Source organism: Mus musculus, chromosome 7 (assembly GCF_000001635.26).
Source record: "Mus musculus strain C57BL/6J chromosome 7, GRCm38.p6 C57BL/6J".
In the NCBI taxonomy this organism is placed as follows: Eukaryota; Metazoa; Chordata; class Mammalia; order Rodentia; family Muridae; genus Mus; species Mus musculus.
Window position 1 is genome coordinate 63,000,592 of NC_000073.6, and position 21,744 is coordinate 63,022,335.

Consider the following 21,744-nt stretch of genomic DNA (forward strand, 5'->3'; position numbering starts at 1 on the left):
AGACCCATTCCACTATCCCAGCCTTCAACCCTATGAAGAGCATTCCAAATTTCACTGAGAGCACACTAGCTAAACAGAACAGGAAAACAGGTGAGCTAACTGAAGAACCTCACTACTCCCTCTTCCCTTCCAAACCCAACATTCTAGTATCCTCCCGAGAGCAGCACCAGAATACCAGTTGAAGTCTCCTTTCCCACTATCCACATCCCCTGTGAATCCCACACACCATCATCTCCTAACATTAGGTCACTGTTTTCTAGCCTCCAGCTCCAGAAAGCACCCCTGACAAATGATAGGCCATACTTGCCTAAAAACAGATAAGCAGCCTGCATATTTTTATTGTTATTTAATCTTTTTATTTTTACACTCCAGAGTTTATTCGCTTCCCAGTCCACCCTCCAACTGTTCTCCATCTCCTACCTCCTCTACACTGTCCCCTGTCTCCATGAGGATGTCCCCACCCCCCACCCAGCCAGACCTCTAAACTCCCTGGGACCTCCAGTCTCTTGAAGGTTAGGTGCATCTTCTCTGACTGAACCCTCTGTTATATATATGGAACCTCACTCATATCAGCTGGTGCATGCTACCTGGTTGGTACTTCAGTGTCTGCGAGATCTTGGAGGTCCAGGTTAATTAAGACTGCTGATCCTCCTACAAGGTTGCGCTCCTCCTCAGCTTTTCCCTAATTCAACCACAGGGGTCAGCAGCTTCTGTCCATTGGTTAGATGCAAATATCTGCATCTGACTCTTTCAGCTGCTTGTTGGGTCTTTCAGAGGGCAGTCATGATAGGTCCCATTTTGTGAGCGCTCCATAGTCTCAGTAATAGTGTCAGGCCTTGGGACTTCCCCTTGAGTTGGATCCCACTTTGGGCCAGCCTGCAGATATTATTATCTATTTCCCCAGATCCAAGTCTGGAGTCTCATCCCTAGCTGTGCTGGAAAACACCCTTGGCAGCATTCCCTGATCTCTAGCTCCCATCTACTGTGGATCCCATGGATCTTTCCCTTTTAACTCCCCCTCCCAATTTGTTGCTTTGTCCTAGACAACACCCCAGCAAACATGCCATACTAACCTAAGGGCCACTCCTCTCTGGGTAACAAAAAAAAAACTGAAGGCAGACCCATACATCTCCTACTGCTCCTGAGATACAACCCCCAGTCTCATCCCAAGCTCATCAGTAACAGGAAATTTGTTGTGGTCTGCTTTCCCCATTCTCCTTCAACCTTCTATCCCCAACTCATCTAAACATCCCAGCCCCCAACACCAGCAAGAATTCTCTGTGAACATACCAACTGAGAAGTTCAGAAAACCAAACAACACACAGTCATAACACTATTTGAAAATATATAAAAGAAACAGAAGCCAAGGAACAAAATACTCACCCAAAAAATACAAATCCAGAAACAAGCTAGATGTCAGCATAAAAATACAACCAACAATACCCAGAGCAATAGGTGCCCACTAGAGCACAAGATATCTTTCCACAACTGTCCCTGAATATTCCAACACATCCAAAGCACAAGAAAAAATAGCTTAATATCAACTATTATGAAGATGATTGATAAAGATTCTCAAAGAGAAAATGAATAAATATCCCAATAAAATTCAGGGGGGAAAAACAAACAAGAATCAGAAGGAAATTAATATCTCCCTTAAAGAAGTCCAAAAAACCACAAACAGTTGAAGAAAACAAATACATCTGTCCAATACCTCAAAATGGAAATAAAGTCAACAAAGAAAACACAAACTGAGGGAATTCTGAAAATGAAAATTTAGGAATTCAAACAGGAACTACAAAGGAAAGCTTCATCAACAAAATACAAGAGATGGAAGACAGAATCTCAGGTATTGAAGATCCACTAAAAGAAATGGATATGTAGGTCAAAGAAAATGTTAAATGTAAAAATAAAAACTCCCAACATAAACTATCCAGGAAATGTGAAGCACTTTGAAAAGACTGAGCCTGAATATAACAGGAATATAGGTTGGAGAAAAATCCCAGGTCAAAGGCCCAGAAAATACTTTCAACAATAACATAAAAGAAAAATTTCCTAACCTAAAGGAGATGCCTATCAAAGTACAAGAAGCATACTGAATATCAAGCAAATTGGGCAAGAAAAGAAAGATCCTCACCACATAATAATCAAAACACTAAACATACAGAACAAATAGCAAATATTTAAAAAGCAAAGGAAAAGGACAAAGTAATATATAACAGCAGACCTACCAGAATTTTACAATTTCTCAGTAGAGATATGCTGCAGACTCTAAGAGATCACAGATATCCGCTCATTCTATTAAAACTAGCAAAACTATCAATCACCACAGATTGAAAAACAAGGTATTCCATAATAAAGTAAAATTTAAACAATATTTATTATTAAATCCAGCCCTACAGAAGGTACTAGAAAAAAACTGCAGACAAAAGAGATTAACTATACCCTCAAAATCAAAGGGAAAAATAATATCATACCAGCTAAATCAATATAAATGAATCACACACACACACACACACACACACACACACACACACACACACACACACACCACTACAACCACCTGCACCACCCCATCAATATCAAAATAACAAGAATCAACACCATTGGTCATTAATCTCTGTCAATTTCACTGGTCTCAATTCCAAAATAAAAAGGGACAGACTAACAGAACAAATGTGAAAACGGGCACTATTCTTTTGCTGTTTCCAAGAAACATACTTCAGCATCAAAAATAATTACCAAAGGGTAAAGAGTTGAAAAAAGATCTTCCATGAAAATGGACCTCAAAAGCAAACTGGTGTAGCAATTTTAATATCTAAAGTAACGTAAGACTTCAAATCAACACTAATCATAAGAGATAGGGAAGAACATTATACCCTGGTCAAAGGGAAAATGCACCAAGATGACACTTCAATTCTTAACATCTCTGCCTCAAACACAAAGACACACACTATTGTAAAATAAACACTAGCATAGCTTAAATCACATATTTACCCTCACACACTGATAGTAGAAGACTTGAATGCCCCACTCTCACTAATATACATGGCAATCTAGACCAAACTCTAGACAGAGAAATGCTAGAGCAAACAAACATGATGAACTAGTCAAGATACAAAACATATCTAGATGAGCTGACAAAAGCAATGACTGTGTTAAAGGTTGTGTGAAATTGGTTGATTAATTTAATTTTGTGATTGTGGAGCACTGCCATGCTGAAGATCTGGAGTCAGATTTCTTGGACTATCTTTATTCTCATCAATAGCCACTTGTTACCCACCTCTGTATCTGACATAACATTCCTATGACTTATGAAACATTATCAGACCACTTAGTACAATAAATCCAAAGCTAAGCATACCTTGGGAAGGACTGGAAAGATAGATTAGTGGAATAAAAAGTGTATCCAAATGCCTCCTTTTCTGGTTTCAGTCCAATACTAAAATTAGAGAGCTCACTCAAAAGTTGTGTCTGTCCTGGTTGTTATATATAGTGTGCAATAAACATCTGTATCCATGCATATCTGTCAGGTGTTTACTCAAAGTTCTTCAGGTTTAGAAGTGATAACACAGAAACGGTTCCACAGGATGTTTTTGTAGATCTATTTTTAGTTTTCTTAGGCACCCCATACTGACTTCCCTAGTGCCTGGACTAATTTACATTTCCCTAGCTGTGAAGAAGCATTCCTCTTTGTCACATCTCCACTAGCATTTTTATTTTTCATAATGACTGCCATTCTGACTGGGGAGATGTAGAGTCTCAATTTAGTTTTGATTTGTATTTCCCTGATGACTAGTGAGGTTAAACATCCTTTTTATATTCTTATTACCCTTTTGGATTTTATCTTTTGAAAACTGCTTGTTCATTTATTTAGCCCATTTGTTGATTGGGTTGTTTAATTTCTTGTTTAATTTTATGAGTTCTTTGTATATTCTATACATCAATCAGATATATAGCTAGCAAGTATTTTCTCCATTCTAAAGGCTGCTTCTTTCCTAAATTAATTGTTTCCTTTGGTATACAAAAGCATTTTAATATCATGAAGCTATGTTTAGTAGTTGTTTGGTATTATTTCTAGAGTGACCAGAGTCATATTCAAAGAGTGCTTGCCTATAACTCGTATCCTAAAGGGTTTTTCCTACTTTAAAGGATGTGTTTTTCTATTGTTTGAGAATCTTGCACATGTATATAATGTTTTTGATTAAGTCCAACTTCCATTGGTGAAGCTCAAATTCCACTTCAAGTCTTACACTGGGTTTTTTATTTATACTCCATTTTCATGCAGAGCAGGAGATTGAGAGGGAATGTCACTCCTCTTCATGTGGGCATCGGCTTTCTCAGCACCATTTGTTGAAGATGCTGTCTTTTATCCAACATGTATTTTTAGTAACTTTGTGAAAAGTCAGATGCTTACACCTGTATAGGTCTATATTTCTACCTTAGTTAGGGTTGCTATTTTGATGAAACATCATGACCAAAGGAACTTGGGAAGAAAAGGATTTATTTGGCTTGCACTTTGACAGTTCTGTTCATCATTGAAGGAAGGCAGGGCAGGAACTGAAACAGGATGGAAACCTGGAGGCAGCTGATAAACAGGCTGTGGGAAGGCTGCTTCTTACTGGCTTGCTTATCATGGCTTGCTCAGCCTGCTTTCATTTTGGATTTTTGATTTCTTAATTTTTTAAAATTTATTCTTCTCTCACATATTATCATATAGGACATCCTGACTACAGTCTCCCTTCTCTTTTCCCATTCCAGAACCCCCCCCCCCCAGTTCCCCACACAACCATTCCTCCTCCATTTCTCTTCAGAAAAGGACAGGTCTGCCAGAGATATCAGTCAAACATGGCATATCAAGTTGCAATAAGACTAGACATCTCCCCTCATATTAAAGCTGGACAAGGCAACCCAATAGGAAGAAAAGGGTCACAAAAGCAGGCAAGAAAGTCAGAGACAGCCTCTGCTCCTAATGTTAGGAATGCCACGAGAAAACCAAGCTACACCACTACCATAGCATATATACAGAGGACCTAGATCAACATGTACAAGCTTCTTGATTGTAGGTTCCATCTATATGACCTCCTATTATCCCAGTTTAGTTAATTATATGGGTTATCTTATAGTGTCCTTAACCCCTCTGTTAGGATGCTTTCTTGTAGAACTCAGAACCATCATTCCAGGGATGGAGCACCCCACCATGGCCTGGGCCTTTTCCCATCAATCACTAAGAAAATGATTTTGCAGGCTTGCCTACATCCCAGTCTTATAAAGGCCTTTTCTCAATTGAGTTCCTTCCTCTTTGATGACTCAAATTTGTGACAAGTTGACAAAAAACTAACAAGTAAAATCTGGATCTTATCAATGGAATAGAATTGAATACCCAGAAATGAACCCACACACCTATGGTCACTTCATCTTTGACAAAGGAGCTAAAATCATCCAGTGGAAAAAAAGACAGCATTTTCAAAAACCATGCTGGCTCAACTGGCGGTTATCATGTAGAAGAATGTGAATTGATCCATTCTTATCTCCTTGTACAAAGCTCAAGTCTAAGTGGTTCAAAGAACTCCACATAAAACCAGAGATACTAAAACTTATAGAGGAGAAAGTGGGGAAAAGCCTCAAAGATATGGGCAGAGGGGAAAAATTCCTGAACATAATACCAATGGCTTGTGCTGTAAGATCAAGAATTGACAAATGGGACCTCATAAAATTGTAAAGCTTCTGTAAGGCAAGAGACACTGTCAATAAGACAAAAAGGCTACCAACATATTGGGAAAGGATCTTTATCAATCCTAAATCTGATAGGGGACTAATATCCAATATATACAAAGAATTCAAGAAGCTTGGCTCCAGAAAATCAAATAACCCTATTAAAAATGGGGTACAGAACTAAACAAAGAATTCTCAACTGAGGAATACCAAAGGGCTTAGAAACACCTGAAAAAAATGTTCAACATCCTTAATCATCAGGAAAATGCAAATCAAAACAACCCTGGGATTCCACCTCACACCAGTCAGAATGGCTAAGATCAAAATTTCAGGTGACAGTAGATGCTGGCAAGGATGTAGAGAAAGAGAAACACTGCTCCATTGCTGGTGGGATTACAAGCTTGTACAACCACCCTGGAAATCAGTCTGGCAGTTCCTCAGAAAATTTGGCATAGTACTACTGGAGGATCCAGCAATACCTCTCCTGGGCATATACCCAGAATATGTTCCAACTGGTAATAAGAACACATGCTTCACTATGTTCATAGCAGCCTTATTTATAGCCAGAAGCTGGAAAGATCCCAGATGTCCCTCAACAGAGGAATGGATACAGAAAATGTGGTACATTTACACAATGGAGTACTACTCAGCTATTACAAACAATGAATTTATGAAATTCTTAGGCAAATGGATGGATCTGGAGGATATTATCCTGAGTGCTGTAACCCAATCACAAAAGAACTCACATGATATGCACTCACTGATAAGTTGATATTAGGCCAGAAACTTAGAATACCCAAGATACAATTTGCAAAACACAAGAAACTCAAGAAGAAGGGAGACCAAAGTGTGGCTACTTTGTTCCTCCTTAGAATGGGGAACAAAATACCCATGGAGGGAGTTACACAGACAAAGTTTGGAGCTGAGATGGAAGGAAGGACCATCCAGGACTGACCCACCTGGAGATCCATCCCATAAACAGCCACCAAACCCAGACACTATTGCATACGCCAGCAAGATTTTGCTGACAGGACCCTGATATAACTCGCTCTTGTGAGGCTTTGCCAGTGTCTGGCAAATACAGAAGTGGATGCTCACAGTCATCTATTGGATGGAACACAGGACCCCCAATGGAGGAGCTAGAGAAAGTACTCAAGGAGCTGAGGGTCTGCAACCCTATAGGAGGAACAACAATATAAACTAACCAGTATCTCCAGACCTCATGTCTCTAGCTGCATATGTAGCAGAAGATGGCCTAGCTAGCCATCACTGGGAGGAGAGGCCCTTGGTCTTGTGAAGATTATATGCCCCAGTACAGGGGAATGCCAGGGCCAGGAAACAGGAGTGGGTGGGCTGGGGAGCAGGACAGAGGGAGGGTATAGGGGACTTTTGGGGTAGCATTTGAAATGTAAATGAAGAAAATATCTAATAAGAAAAATAAAAAAATAAAAATAAATTAAAAAAAAGAAAAAAAAGAAACACACACACACACAAAATATCTGGATCTTATATGCTAATGACCGTTGTATCTACTTTTGTGCCAACACCAAGCCATTTTCAGTATTATGGCTTTGTAGTGTAAACATGAAATCATATATGATGGTACTGTCAAGATTATTCTTTTCTGTACAGAATTTCTTTGATTTAATTAAGGAACCAATATAGTGTCAAATATTAAGGAATGGGGAAAGAAAGGTGTTGAGGTCTACCCCGCCTAGCATAGCTGTAACTATTTTGCTCCATGCCCACCAGCTATTTCATATTGACGCTGTAATGTTCCTCCCAGTTATTGACACAGAAAAATAACCTGACACAGAGCTAGGTTATGCTGATCACATACCCTGTTATGTTCTGTGTGTTCTGAGTTTCATTAATCTTAATTAATTCCACAATGCTTTACATAGGACCCATCTAATTAAACATCAATATGAAATATTATGTCTAAAATGGCTTGAGTCAAAGCCCACCACCAGTCAGCACTTCTAACACCTACATATGAGTTCACTGTGGGGTGTGTGTGTGTGTGTGTGTGTGTGTGTGTGTGTGTGTGTGTGTGTGTTTCCTCTATAAGTTGACAGAGAAAGATGTTCAATGGTGTGACTCAAGTCCCTATGGTCCTGATTGATCAGTATTAGGATATGCATTCAATAGATCATCCCTGTCTGACTGAGATTGGTGTTTGTATGGGTTGTGAGGCAACTCATGGACCCCAACAAAGAGATGGCATAGATACACAGTGTATTGGATGAAATTCCCATTATCATTCATTTTCTTATTTTTTCATCATGGGGCTGGTCTTTAGAAGAATGCTATTTGAGGAAGGTATGTGGGAACATCTTAAAGAGGAAGTTACATGTTATCTGCCATAGTATTCATTCTCCAAAAGGATGAAAGGGACAGAAATGGACCAGGAAGAATTCTACAGCAAAGCCTCTGCATGTCCGTGGTATATTTGATGCTTTCTGAATAGCATTGCAAAGGAACAAAACTGAGTGCCATTGTATATAAGGTCCTTTTCATTTAACCCTAACAACAGCTCAAAATGTTGTAAATGCAGCAGAACCTCTTTTAAGGTTACCTGAAGAAGAATCACACCATGGAGCTGAATCAGCTTCTGACAATCAAGAAAGTGTAATAGAAAACTATCTTTCTTGGGAAGAATGTGAGGACTTCACAATTAACTCATTTCTGGATTTGATACAGAATGCATTTAATAAATTGAACTCATCTCATAATGTCCAAATACACTCTCTTTTTTGTTGTTCTCATAAAGAGAGGTTAGGAGTTTAAGTGACTTGGGTGAAATCCTTTAAATCTTATGAATCTCACTCTTTCTACATAAAATATGTATTTAAATATCAAACTTTGCCCCTTCACATTTAATTTTGAATGACCATCACTGGTCTATATGCAAACTACCTGTGATACAGAAAGTGAAGAAAACAGTCCAAGCAGAAATGATAGCTTAACTACTAAAGCCCTGAGTTTATTGCACCTTAAAAATAAATATAGGAGCATGACCTGAAGATCCAAATGGAATGCTAGGCCTTGGAGGCATACATTGCCCTCAGTTGATTAACACCCCTACACAGGTCTTTTGAATATTTAAGGATATGGAAATATTAACCACCCTGATATATATATTATACACTACATAAATGTATCAAATTGACACCATACCCCATAAACTTATTGTTATTAAATTTTAAATCTGAATTAATCAATAATTAAATTCCCCGACTCTGCAGTAGTGCTTTAAAACTGCTCATGAAACACTCTCAAAGAGGCAGAAATTTCAGGATTGCATGGCATTGAGTAGCCTTCTGGAAACCAAAAAGCCACAGCACTACACAACAAAAATGAAATGGAAAACAGAACAGGTAATGTGTGAATGTTATGTTTTGAGTTTGTCTGACAGCTTACAGACTGTACTAAAAATATTGGAATTGAGTAAGAAATAAAGCAAAGAAGAAATCTTTCCAAAAAGTATGTTTAACTTCAGGTCAAACTGGAAGAATACAAGGGTGGAGATGAAGTGCAGCAAATCCTAGTAGTATGAGTACTTTATCAGCTAGAAACAGACAAAGATAACATACAGTACTGGTGACAAAGCTCTCTCCGAGTATGGCCAAGCACTCACACTGCAGTCTGTTGCTCTTGACTTGACTCTACTTGGTGAATCTATTCCTGTTTGTGCTGACTGGGCTTTCTACAGTTGAGGATCATCTGGTTTCTATAGATCTGTACCTAGTCAACTGACCAATGACAAATTTAGAAATTAGTTCAAATTACCTTTTCTTCTTCCTCTTTCTCTTCCTCTTCCTTCTTCTTCTTCGGTTTTTATGATATAGGAACTCTTTATATTCTAGACTGTCCTAGAACTAGCTCTAAAGACCAGGCTGGCCTTGAACTCACAGAGATCTGCCTGCCTCCATCTCATCAGTGCAAGTGCTGAGATTAAAGGCATATGCCACCATGCCCTACTTTAAACTTCTTTTTGTAAATAATCCTTTCTGTGCTCCCGGTTTCCCTAATGTTTTACAACCACGTGGTATAAGTGAGTTCTGCTGACATCTGGTTTTAAGGGAGAAGTAACTCCCCAGCTAAGAAAGCACTGAATCTGCCTTCCTCTTTCCAGGCTATTACGTTGGCCCAATTAGTTGAATTAGGTCACTAATGATAGAACTCACATGATTAATGATTTGATTTTGGAAGAAGTAAATACATTAAGTTATGTTATTTTTCAATTAAAGAGTGTAACGCTGATTACACTTCCAAATGTGTCTTAATTATCACATTTTAACTACAATGAGTTTCATTATAATGTTTTAATGTATATGTGTAATATACTTTGATGGCACACACAATGCCTGCAGATTTGTTTTAGAGCAGCAGAAAAAGCATATATATCTGTAAGGGGGAGAGATTGCAGGCAGGGCCGTAGCCACACAGTACCATACTGCTGGCGGCCATATTGCATACAGTTTCATTTATCTGACCGTGTTTACTTAGATCTGTGAAGAATGATTTCCCCACAATTAGATGAGAAGAAATAATTTCTAGCAAAGCAAAGGTGGTGGGGAGTTGGAGCTGGTGGTGGTGGTGGCAGTGTGTGTATGTTTTTACAAGTACAGCAATCTTTTTACGGTCTCCCATCCTGCATTTGTGCTGAGAAGTTATGAAAACAAGAATCATCCTATAAAGAGTTTAAGTAAAGGGAAGCTGTTGAGCTTGATGGTTTTGACGATGCTAAACCCAAATTAACTGACATGACAGAGAGAATGAGACTACTGAAGAATTTACCAGTACCTGGAATACCATTGCCAGGTATCGAGTGTGAAAAGCATCAGGAGCAGAAGCAATATCAAAACAAATTACCTTAGAGAGAGAGAGAAAAAAAAACACATTTGAAAAGGAAGTCACCATGTTTGTTTTCAAAGTGTGTCTCCAAGCTAGAATAGAAATAGCTGTTAATGTCACTCCCAGATATAGACATTTTCAGGGATTGCAGCTATTGAATGAGTCTCTTATCTCAAGGATGCATTCCAAGATATGTGTGTTGTGGTGCGTGTGTGTGTATGTGTGTGTGTGTGTGTGTGTGTGTGTGTGTGTGTGTGTATGCCTGATAGGATTAGAAATTTAATAAAGAGACGAGGCTAGAAAGCATCACATTATGAGGAACTTTTTTATGACTTCATGTTATATATGACAAATTTTATTAGCATTCTCCTTCAAGTTGAGCAATTGATTCTCATAGCTGAAATGGTGAATCTGTTCTTAACAAATGATTGAATTAACTGTGAGTCTACTCGTTAAAGTGTAATATTGCAGCTATCAATGGAATAATATATTATAAAAATTCTAGCTATTATGTGAAAAATAACATGTTTTTATTTCTGCTGTAAAGAAAAAAATAACTTTGCTGTCAGTGCTGGACATTTTATTAAAATCTTTTTATAAGTTTGCTTTTAAAATGTCTTATGAGGGCTGAGTATGCAGCTGAGTTTCGGAGTATTTGCACAGCATATAAAAGGCCCCGGCTGAATACACCAGTACCACAAAATTACTAAACTTCTTATGAAAATGTTTACCTACTATACAATTAGCTTAATAATACTTTCATAAAAGAAGAATAGTTGCTCAGACGCCAACCAGAACTCTGTAGGTACAGAGATGCTAAGTAGGGTTATACAACTACAGAGACAGATGTGGGGATATGTGTGTTTAAGCAGTTTTGTCATTGCCTGATTATTATGGAATATACTTACAGTTATACACTGTGATGTGCCAAGTAGTGTTATACAACTACAGGGACAGATGTGGGGGTATGTGTGTTTAAGCAATTTTGTCATTGTCTGATTATTATGGAATATTCTTATTGGTATCCCCTGTGATATGCCAAGCGCATGTGGTATATACAGTTACATGAACATCCCCTAGCTGACAAAAACTGTGCTATGTGTCCATATTCCTGAATTTTACCCAGAAGACTAAGTTTGTTGGACTCTCCTTTGCTATGTTCTGCCAATTTGTAGGTTTTTTTCAACTGGGGCTTTGTGTCATCACAACAAAATAACTTCCCAGGGTGAGCACAGCAAAACCCCACAGTTTGCATAATCACTAGAAATATACTAACCCCGAGTCCTGGGGCCTGAAACTCCATAATCAATGCCAACAAGGTTGTTTTTTTCTGCAGTGGTGAGGGGAGGACATGTTCCAGACCTGTGTATCTTGTGATGGCTGTATCCTCTCTGGCACTCATCAGCTTTCTTCTCTTCATAGTGTACTCCTGGTTCAACCTTTTCTTTTGTAAAGATGCAATGATTTTCAAATCTATTCATTTCCATGCAAGTTTCACGATTTCAATGTTCTTTAGAGCTGAATAAAATCCCATTCTGCCTATGTTTCAGGTTTTCATTATCTTTTCATCTGTTGATAGTCATCAAACTTAATTCCATTTTCTTGTTCTTATAGAGAATCAACAAAAACAAATTTGTCTAAAAATGCCTTACTGAAACCTAATACTCTGTATGCTAATTAAAGCATGAAACTATACTATTAGGGATCACCTTACTTATCACATTTTAACTTCTACTGAGGATGAGAGATATAATATATGAATAAAAAGACATGATTCAGCACACAGTACCTCAGATTCAAAGTTAGGAGTATGAATGAAATATGAACACAGACTATGAAGAACCAGAGTCAAAGTACAATCCAATTGTGTATTCCATTTTTGTAGCTTTTGTGAGCAGAATAGTATCCCTGGACATTGTACTAGCAGTGAATGAAATTCATTAGGAGTCGCTACTACTCAGGAGCTAAGGCCAACAATCTTAGGAATGAACCTTCAAGTGTGCAGTTGTTCTAAGTATCTCTTACTGTGAAAACAAGTCTTTAAATATCCTCCTTAGTCAAGATGAGTGAGTTCTGCATTTCTCCCCACCTTGTAACTACAAGCAATAAAGGGATACCTCTGCTATCTGGGTAGGTAGTATATGAGAATTTGGGTTCTAAGCTCTTCCCCATAAGGAAATTTTTTCATGTTCATAATCCAGTGATGTTTTCACATTGTAGATGAAAAGTCTAAGTTGAAAAGAAATAAAATGGTTTGCCAAGTATTTGTGTTTAAGCATCACATCTAGTATTCTCTTTCCTTTATTATAAGTATAATGCTGATTGTGACAAAAACAGATACATTAAAATACAAGGTCTTAAATCTTCAGGTTAAGGGCCTGGAGAATGCAAAAGATGATCTTGGTTGTACAGTAACATTATTCACAAAACTCCAGAGGTGGGAACCATTCAAGGATCTATTGAGGAATAAATGGATGAGCGAAATGTGGCTATATATACGAGGGGATAATGATCAATCTTACAGATGAAGAAACATCTGACAAAGGTTGAAATCTGCCTGCACATTGAAAACATTTGTGCTCTGTGAAATAAGATTTCCACATCAGGACAAGTACTGTATATTTTTTCACTTATGGGAGGTACCTAAAGTAATTAAATTCATCAAGACAAAGTGAAATAATAGTAGCTAGGGGCTGAGATAGGGAAGCAAAATAGAGAGCGTTATCATTTCACTAGTATAGAGTTTCAACTTAAAAGTGTTTTGGGCTGTGCCACAATTTAAATTTATTTAATAACTACATTGAAGATCCCTCAGGGGCAATCCTAGCAGCAGTGAGCAGCTCCCTGCCCCTGGCACACTTCATTTTCCCAATCACAGTTCTGCCTACATTCCCAGAGGCCTACTAGTCCCAAAGACACTCAGGAGGCTAAAGGCCAAAGTAAGAACACAATGAACAAGAATCAGGACAATATGGCATCACAAGAGCCCAGCTATCCTACTATAGCATTTCCTCCATATCCTAAAACAGCTGAAGCACAGGAAAGTGAGCTTAAATTCAATCTTATGAAGAAAGCAGGGGCCTGTAAAGAATATAGAGACCAATATGAAGTTTCAATTTTGAGTATCTATGCCTCAAATGCAAGGGCTCCCACATTAATAAATGAAACATTCTCATGCTTAAATCATACATCAAACCCTACACATTAATAGTGGGAGGCTTCAACATCACATTCTTACCCACGAATAGGTCATCAAGACAGAAACTAAACAGAGAAATAACAGTTGTGAATCAAATGGATCTAACAGATGTTTAGAGAACATTTCATCCAAACCATCGAAACCACATGTACACACACACACACACACACACACACACACACCTTCTTCCAAGCACCTCACAAACCCTTCTCCAAAACTGACCGTATACTCAGTCACAAACCTCAACAGATACAAGAAAATTGAAATAACCCCTTGATGTGTTATCAGTCCACTATTTATTAAAGCTGGACTTCAGCAACAATAGAAACAACAAAAATCCTACAAATTCATGGAAACTGAACAAGTCTCTATTCATTGGCCACAGGTTGGAGAAGTAATACAGAAATCAAGAACTTTCTAGAATGCAATAAAAATGTATGACCAACATTCCCAATCTTATGGGACACAATGTAAGCAGTGTTAAGAGCGCCTCTATAAAGAAATTGGTGAGCTTCACAAGACCAAGGGCCTCTCCTCCCAATGATGGCCGACTAAGCCATCCTCTGCTACATATGCAACCAGAGCCACAGCTCTGGGGGGTACTAGTTAGTTCATATTGTTTTTCCTCCTATAGGGTTGCAGACCCCTTTAGCTCCTTGCGTACTTTCTCTAGCTCCTTCATTAGGGACCCTGTGTTCTATCCAATAGATGACTGTGAGCATCCACTTCTCTATTTGCCAGGCACTGGCATAGCCTCAGAAGAGAGAGCTTGGTCTTGAGAAGACCATATGCCCCAGTACAGGGGAATGCCACGGCCAGAAAGTGGGAGTGGGTGGGTTGGGGAGCAGGGCAGGGGGAGGGTATAGGGGGCTTTGGGGATAGCATTTGAAATGTAAATGAAGAAAATATCTAAAAAAAAAGAGAAGAGAAGAGAAAAGAAAAGAAAAGAAGAGAAGAGAAAAGAAAAGAAAAGAAAAGAAAAGAAAAGAAAAGAAAAGAAAAGAAAAGAAAAGAAAAGAAAAAATAAATTGGTGAGACCACATACTAGCAACTTAACATCATGCCTGAAAGCTCTAGAACAAAAGGAAGCAAACACACACAAAAAGAGTAGACAGCCATAAATATACTCAGGCTAAAATCAATAAATTAGAAACAAAGACAAAAACTCAAAAAAAAAAATCAACAAAACCAAGAGCTTGATCTTTGAGAATATCAAAATATAAACACTTATCCAAATTACCTAAAAGGCAGAAAGACAATGTCCAAATTAACAAAATCAGAAATGAAATGGGGGCATAACAATAGACACTAAGGAAAACCCATTTGGATCACTAGGTTTTATTTCAAACGTATGTTCTTCCCAAAATTTGAAAATCTAAATGAAAGGAACAATTTTCTTGATAGATAGCACTTAGCAAAGTAAAGTTAAAGAAGGAAGAGTTGAAAGATTCAGAGAGGTCAAGGACACCACAATAAAACCTACAAAATTAATTAACCTGTGCTTATAGGGGCTCATAGAGACTAAACCACCAACCAAAGAGCATATACATGGGATGGACCTAGGCCACCTAAACATCTGTAATAGATGTGTACCTTGATCTTCAAGTGTGACCCCTAACAACTGGAGCAAGGGCTGTCTATGAATCTGTTGTCTGCCTTTGGATTACTTTCCCCGAATTGTGCTGTCTCAATCAGAGAAGATGTGCCTAATTTTACTGCAACTTGACCTATTACTATGACTGGCATTTGAGAGTTAATGTATAGATGTTTGTAAATAATATATTGATTACTGTAGCCTCCATGAAGGTATATTTCTTGAAAACCTTGTGCACATTGTAGTTAAGTGAAGCCTCTCAGAAACTCTTTCTACTGCTTGTCTATTCAAGCCATCATGTTCTACAATCATTGGAATCTTTTTCTCTAAGTCATGACAACATGGACTTAGAGAAGTCAACACTCCACCATGGACTGTGTGTCAATCATAAGAAAAGACTGGGTGTAAAACTGTGCGGAGCACATCTCATCTTCAGGTTTCATCTAACTACATGCTTTAATTTCTATCTCTGACTATAATTTAATTGAACACCTCAAATCTAAACCTTGGAAAACTAAACAGAAATTTCACGCATTGGTGGACTTAAGATTTGTGGTTTGGGGGATTTATTTTGAATTAGATGAAGTCATGAATCTGGAACTCCATTGAGGACATCTGTGTGTTCACACAGGATAAAGAACCAAGCTAGCCTGCATGCCCTACCTTACCCTGACATATCCTCTAACACCTAGTGATACAGCAAGGCCCTCCCCTTGGGTTGACACACACTGGCACAATTTGCTTGAATTCACAGGTCTCAGAAGTTCGTCAAATAAATTTCTAAGCTTTATAAATTGCCTGGTCTCCAGGAATTTGGACTAAGACTAACCTGATACTGGTAAATATTGAAATGGCAATAGCAATTACTACAAATTCCACCCTGTACTACAACTAGTCTCTCTCCCACTTCATGGCTCTTTTTAAAATCCTCAGGCAACTTCTCACTGCTAGGACTTTTTCATCCCTTCTACCATTTGCAATCAGAATGGTTATATTTTTAAGTCATTCAAATGACACTATTCATCTACTTAAACTCTCCCAGCTTTCCTCATTTCCTGAAGCAAATGCTTGAAACCCGAGCACATCAAGAAACAATTCATGCAGAATCAAACTGTACATCTCCATGACACAGGGCAACAAGAGGATATCCAAGAGGACACCCTGTGAGGATCCAGTATTGATGCTAGCAGAAGCCGGAGGCCTTGAACCAGATCAATGATACATGTAATGAACATGTAAGTAAAGATGTGTGAACAAAAGGGTATACCATGGGATACACTGTGACACACTGCAGTTTCCATAGCAAGATGGATTTTTATTTACTTTTTTTAATTTTAATTTTTTTCTTTTGTGATAGAGGTTGCGAAGATGGAGGGCAGACACGAAGGGAACTAGAGATAAGTGGGATTGGGTGCATGGTGTAAAATTTACAATGGATCATTAAAAAGTTTAGAAAATAATAAACGTACACACACACCAAAATGAAAGTACTTGAAGAAAAAAGTGAAAGAGGAAAAGAAGAAAGAGGCATTGACCTCAACTCCTATACTCAACAATTTTGAAACAAGATTGGTTTGCAATGTTAGAAAATAAAATGTTCCAGTTGCACAGAGAACAAAAAGAAGAAGCATGGACTTATTTGGGGGAAGAAATGACCTTGTAAAAGCAGGAGACCTGTCTGTCTCGTCAATTATTTAAACAGGAGCTAATAAAGGAGTTTTACTAAAGATACTATTGAGGCAGAATTGGAAGATTTGAGCTTCCCTGTTGAAAAGTTTGTTTAACCAGCTGTACAAGGTGTAGGGTCCAGGACTCCTCATAAAAGGCAAGCTTGCCTATTTATCAGTTCTGAATAGTGAGTCTAAGGGGCTAGGCAGCTATAGGGACTATGAAGTAAGCAAGGAAGCATTCTCAGGTCTAAAGGCAGGGTGAAGGAAACATCATTGTCTCTCAGACATATAACCACAGGCATTTGCCAACTCTTGTATAGTTTATTGCTCCTCTTTTTAGATTTGGAACTTTTCTTTCTTCTTTTCTCTTTTCAATATGTTTTTAATTAAAGCATAATCATATCACTTTCCCCTCCCTTTATTCCTTCCAGCCTTCCCAAATCTCCTCCCTTCCATGTCATCCCCTCTCAACTCAATAAACTCTTTTTTATTAATATTCTTATCTATGCTTGTGTATACACACACACACACACACACACACACACACACACACATATATGCATAGATAAATAAATACAACCTGATGAGTCCATTTTTACTGTGTGTATGTGGTTCTAAGACTGACCACTTTGTATTGTTATTGATTGAGAATTCCATGCATGCCTACGACAAATTTTGAGCAAATTTGTCCAAACTCCCTCCCCTCAAATTCTACCCAGTAGTACAACTAGTCTCTCTCCCACTTCATGGCTCTTTTTAAAATCCTCTTAGGCAACTTCGCACTGCTAGAACTTTTTCATCCCTTCTACCATTTGCATTCAGAATGATTATATTTTTAAGTCATTCAAATGACACTATTCATCTATTTAAACTCTCCCAGCTTTCCTCATTTCCTGAAACAAATGCTTGAAACCCATAGAAGCATGAAGGAGCCTGGTCCTTGCCCATTCATCGAGTTGCCAACCTGACACAATACAACAGGACACGTAGACTGTAAGCCCTTCCCCTGTTCTTGGCAAATATTTCTGTAGCTGCCTAATGCCTCCACTGCTTCAGGCTTTGCTAGCTGGTCACTTCCAGCTTAGGTTCAAGTTTCTCTTCAGCAGTGAGGGTTTCCATGAGGTTTTCAATAGTTTCATAAGAAATGTCTTGCTCTAGTAACATTGAGTTCCTCTAATCATCTTAGTTCTGGAAGTTGTTTTGTTGGTTGTACTGTGATTTACACTATCTAGTTTTGAAAGGAAATAACCCAGGAGAGCTAGCTAATGCCTTTATCTTTGTCTTTCTCATTGTCTTTGTCTAAATATTTCCATGAAATTCAGTAACCACAGAATGTAAAATACATTGTGCTAAGAATGTTTACCTCTCAGGGGTCACAATGTGCTTTTGATTATTCCATGTCTAAGAGGGTCGAATCCATCTTTTCCTCCCAAGTGTGCTCAAGAAAGCTACCATTGTAATACACAGGCTGTACAAGGTCATGTGGCATTCGCTCTAGGCTACTGTTTCCTTCTATGTAAAATGATGGATTCACTGCAAGAAAAATACTAACTTATTTGATTTTGGAATGACTCTTGAAATATTAAAACCATTGAAATTTCTAGAGATGGTTATTTTGGCACTCCTTTCCCTAACTGAATTATTCAAAATCAAGTGATGCATAGGAGATAGAAGCAGATTTATATTCAATATATGGAACAGACACAATGCAGAGATTAGTTGGTGATTAGCAAGGGAGGATTATCCAAGACCTCCCAAGTTCTTTGTTGCTAGAGACCTTGAAAGCCTGTTGTAAATGAGTGAGTTCATGCTATTAAATTTTTTATTAGGCTGCCAGCCTTGTGTATCTCCTGCAAAAACATGTTGCCCATAAAAATGGTCTTTGCTTCTTTTCAGCTGGTTTGATACAATCTTCTTCAATGTTACTTATATTTAATTCTTTTGTTATACTTATGTCCAAAAAGCAAGCAAAATAATGCAAAGTGAGCCATATTCTAAAATGAAAAGCTGTAAAGGGCAAAGTGATTGAGATGCTGGGTCCTCTTTTAAAAAGAAAAAAGGCAGAGTGGACTCTGCATTATATGGCATATGTTTGAAGGCTTTTATTTCTAAACTTTGCAAAGCAGTGGGAAACTCATTAACTTTCATAGCCAGACAAAAAGGTAATAGCATTTGTAGATATAATTGGCCTTTTATTTAAATGTGGCAGGGAGTTTATGCTCATTATGGGAAACAAATGAACAGCAACAAATCACCCACTGAATTCATCATCCATGTGACATTAGAGATGGTAGACACGAAAATATGTCCAACACTTTGTCTACATGCTACAATAAGCAAGGTCTTGGTACAAAAATATCTTATGAAAGTTTGGATAGCAACAGTCATTCTATTAATAATAATATTCAGAAATAGTCTGTTCCCATTGCATCTATAAAAACTGGAAAGATATATCATAATTCATCAGTTAAATTATTCATTTTTGATAGGAAAACATCAAATTTGATTATCCTCTTGTCTCTGCTCTGACTAAGCTGCTTTCTAGGACTCTAATTCTTGTTTCTCTCCCAACACAGCAATTTCCTCTTGTCTCCATCATCTCCTGACTAATTAGGCATGTTCAGCAGAGCATGGAAAAGACCGGGAAGGTCTCCCTGTGAAGTCTCACAGACAAGGAATGCTGAGCCAGGCTCCTTGGCATGACTTAAATTTTCCCAAAGGAGATGAAAATAGAAAGGCTAGATTAGCATTTGTGATCCTAATCTTAGCCTATCTCATTCCCTATATAGAAAACTCAAAACGGGGGTGGGGGGTGGGGAGGGAAGGAAACAAAATGAAAACACTCACACACACACATACACATGCATGAACAAATAGTGGTTCTGGACTTACACTTTGACATAGTGACTTTTCAGCTTTATAATAGCACAGAAGTTTAGTCACACAACCATCTAATTTTTACTTTTCAGTACAATATTCAGCAGGTTGCAGAGCTGCCCTATATTTTTTTATAGAATGGAGAGTGTAAGATAATTTCTCCAATGGTAAATTGATGTGAATGTTCTGGTCACATTTAATTTGAGCTCTAGTAAGCCATAGTGCTTGGCAGGTTAAAAGTATTAGCCCTATTCGCATATAGGAAGGCTTTTTAGGTACAAATCCCTATAGTAAGTCAAGGACCATCTACACATACACACATGCACACATGTATGTGTGCACACGCGCACACACACACACACACACACACACATACACACACAAAGATGGACCACTACCATCAACAACAACAATATCTACAGAATAATACAAGAGACATATCTGCACTTTAGGTAAATTAGAAAAGTAACAATAAAATCAATTATTTATTTAGTTAGTTTTATATAAGATCTTTCTCTGTGGATCACGCTAACCTTGACTCCTGGGATCAAGTGATCCTCTTGCCTCAGTCTCCAAAGTCTAGGAGAAGCTTGCAACAAATTGTTCAGTTACATGGCATCTCACGTGGTACTCCAGGCAGCAAATGCTGCTCCTCTGAAGGAAGATCCTTGTTGTGCTTCGTGTTTCAGACAGCTGCTTCTACAATGATAGGAAGTCACAGGTTCACAGCAACATCTCAGAAATCTAGGAAGAGCTTGAGGAGTCTTTAGACCAAGAAATAGTAGATATCATTGGAAGATTTATAGAGACAACCCAAGTCAAAGCATTAGACTATCTTCCCTGATACTGCTATCACACTACACCTTACCTTCTCTCCTACTGTCTCAGCGGAATTGAATTGTTCACTATCCCTCTTCAAGTAAAGTCAGACATGAATAATAGCCTGGGATTACTTAGAAAGACTGCTATCCATTAATCATCTGACAGCAACCACACATATGTGACATGAACATATGCATAAATCTTTATAATAAATAAATACATAAATGATGGCAGAGGAAGGAATAAGATGACATTTCCCCGAGGAGCCCATAACTTTGGCTATAATAGCTCTGTACAGTAGATTCATGTTCTGACACTAGGCCCAATTTACATTCTATCAATGTCCTGGGCAAAATGGCCCTGCAATAGAAAAACCACATTCAATTTCATTAAACTCAAGGGAAGCTGACTATAATAAAATGGTTGGTAATACACAATGAAGATCTACCAATCATAAAGTTCTGTACCTAATTAGAAAGTTCCAACATTTTGAAAACACAAAAACTATGTAGCGTATAAGATATAGTAATATAAACATTGAAGTCTTTGTACTTAGTCCTTCAGAGACCAATATTGCCACCAAAAAAAAAAAAAAAAAAAAAAAAAAACAAAGCTACTTGAATTACATAGTTACACCAAATTCTAAACTCAAGACTACAGAGAATAACATTATTTCCAGAGACTAGAAAATACATAGAATTTATCCACAATCCAAGCCACAAAGAAAAGTACACTAAATTCTAAAAACTAAAAGAAAATTGGAACATTTTCTAATATTTGAACCCTAAAACAATCTTACACTAATATCCATTATAAAATTAATATGAGAAACCATGAGTTATTTGGTTTTAAAAACCAAAATTACCCTAAAATGCATTAGTGTGGATACATATGTTTAAAGCTGAAGCTACGAAAGCCAGGGAAGAAGTGCCAAAGAAATATAAGACAGTAAGGCTCGCCAGGCAGTGGTGGCGCATACCTTTAATTCCAGCACTTGGGAGGCAGAGGCA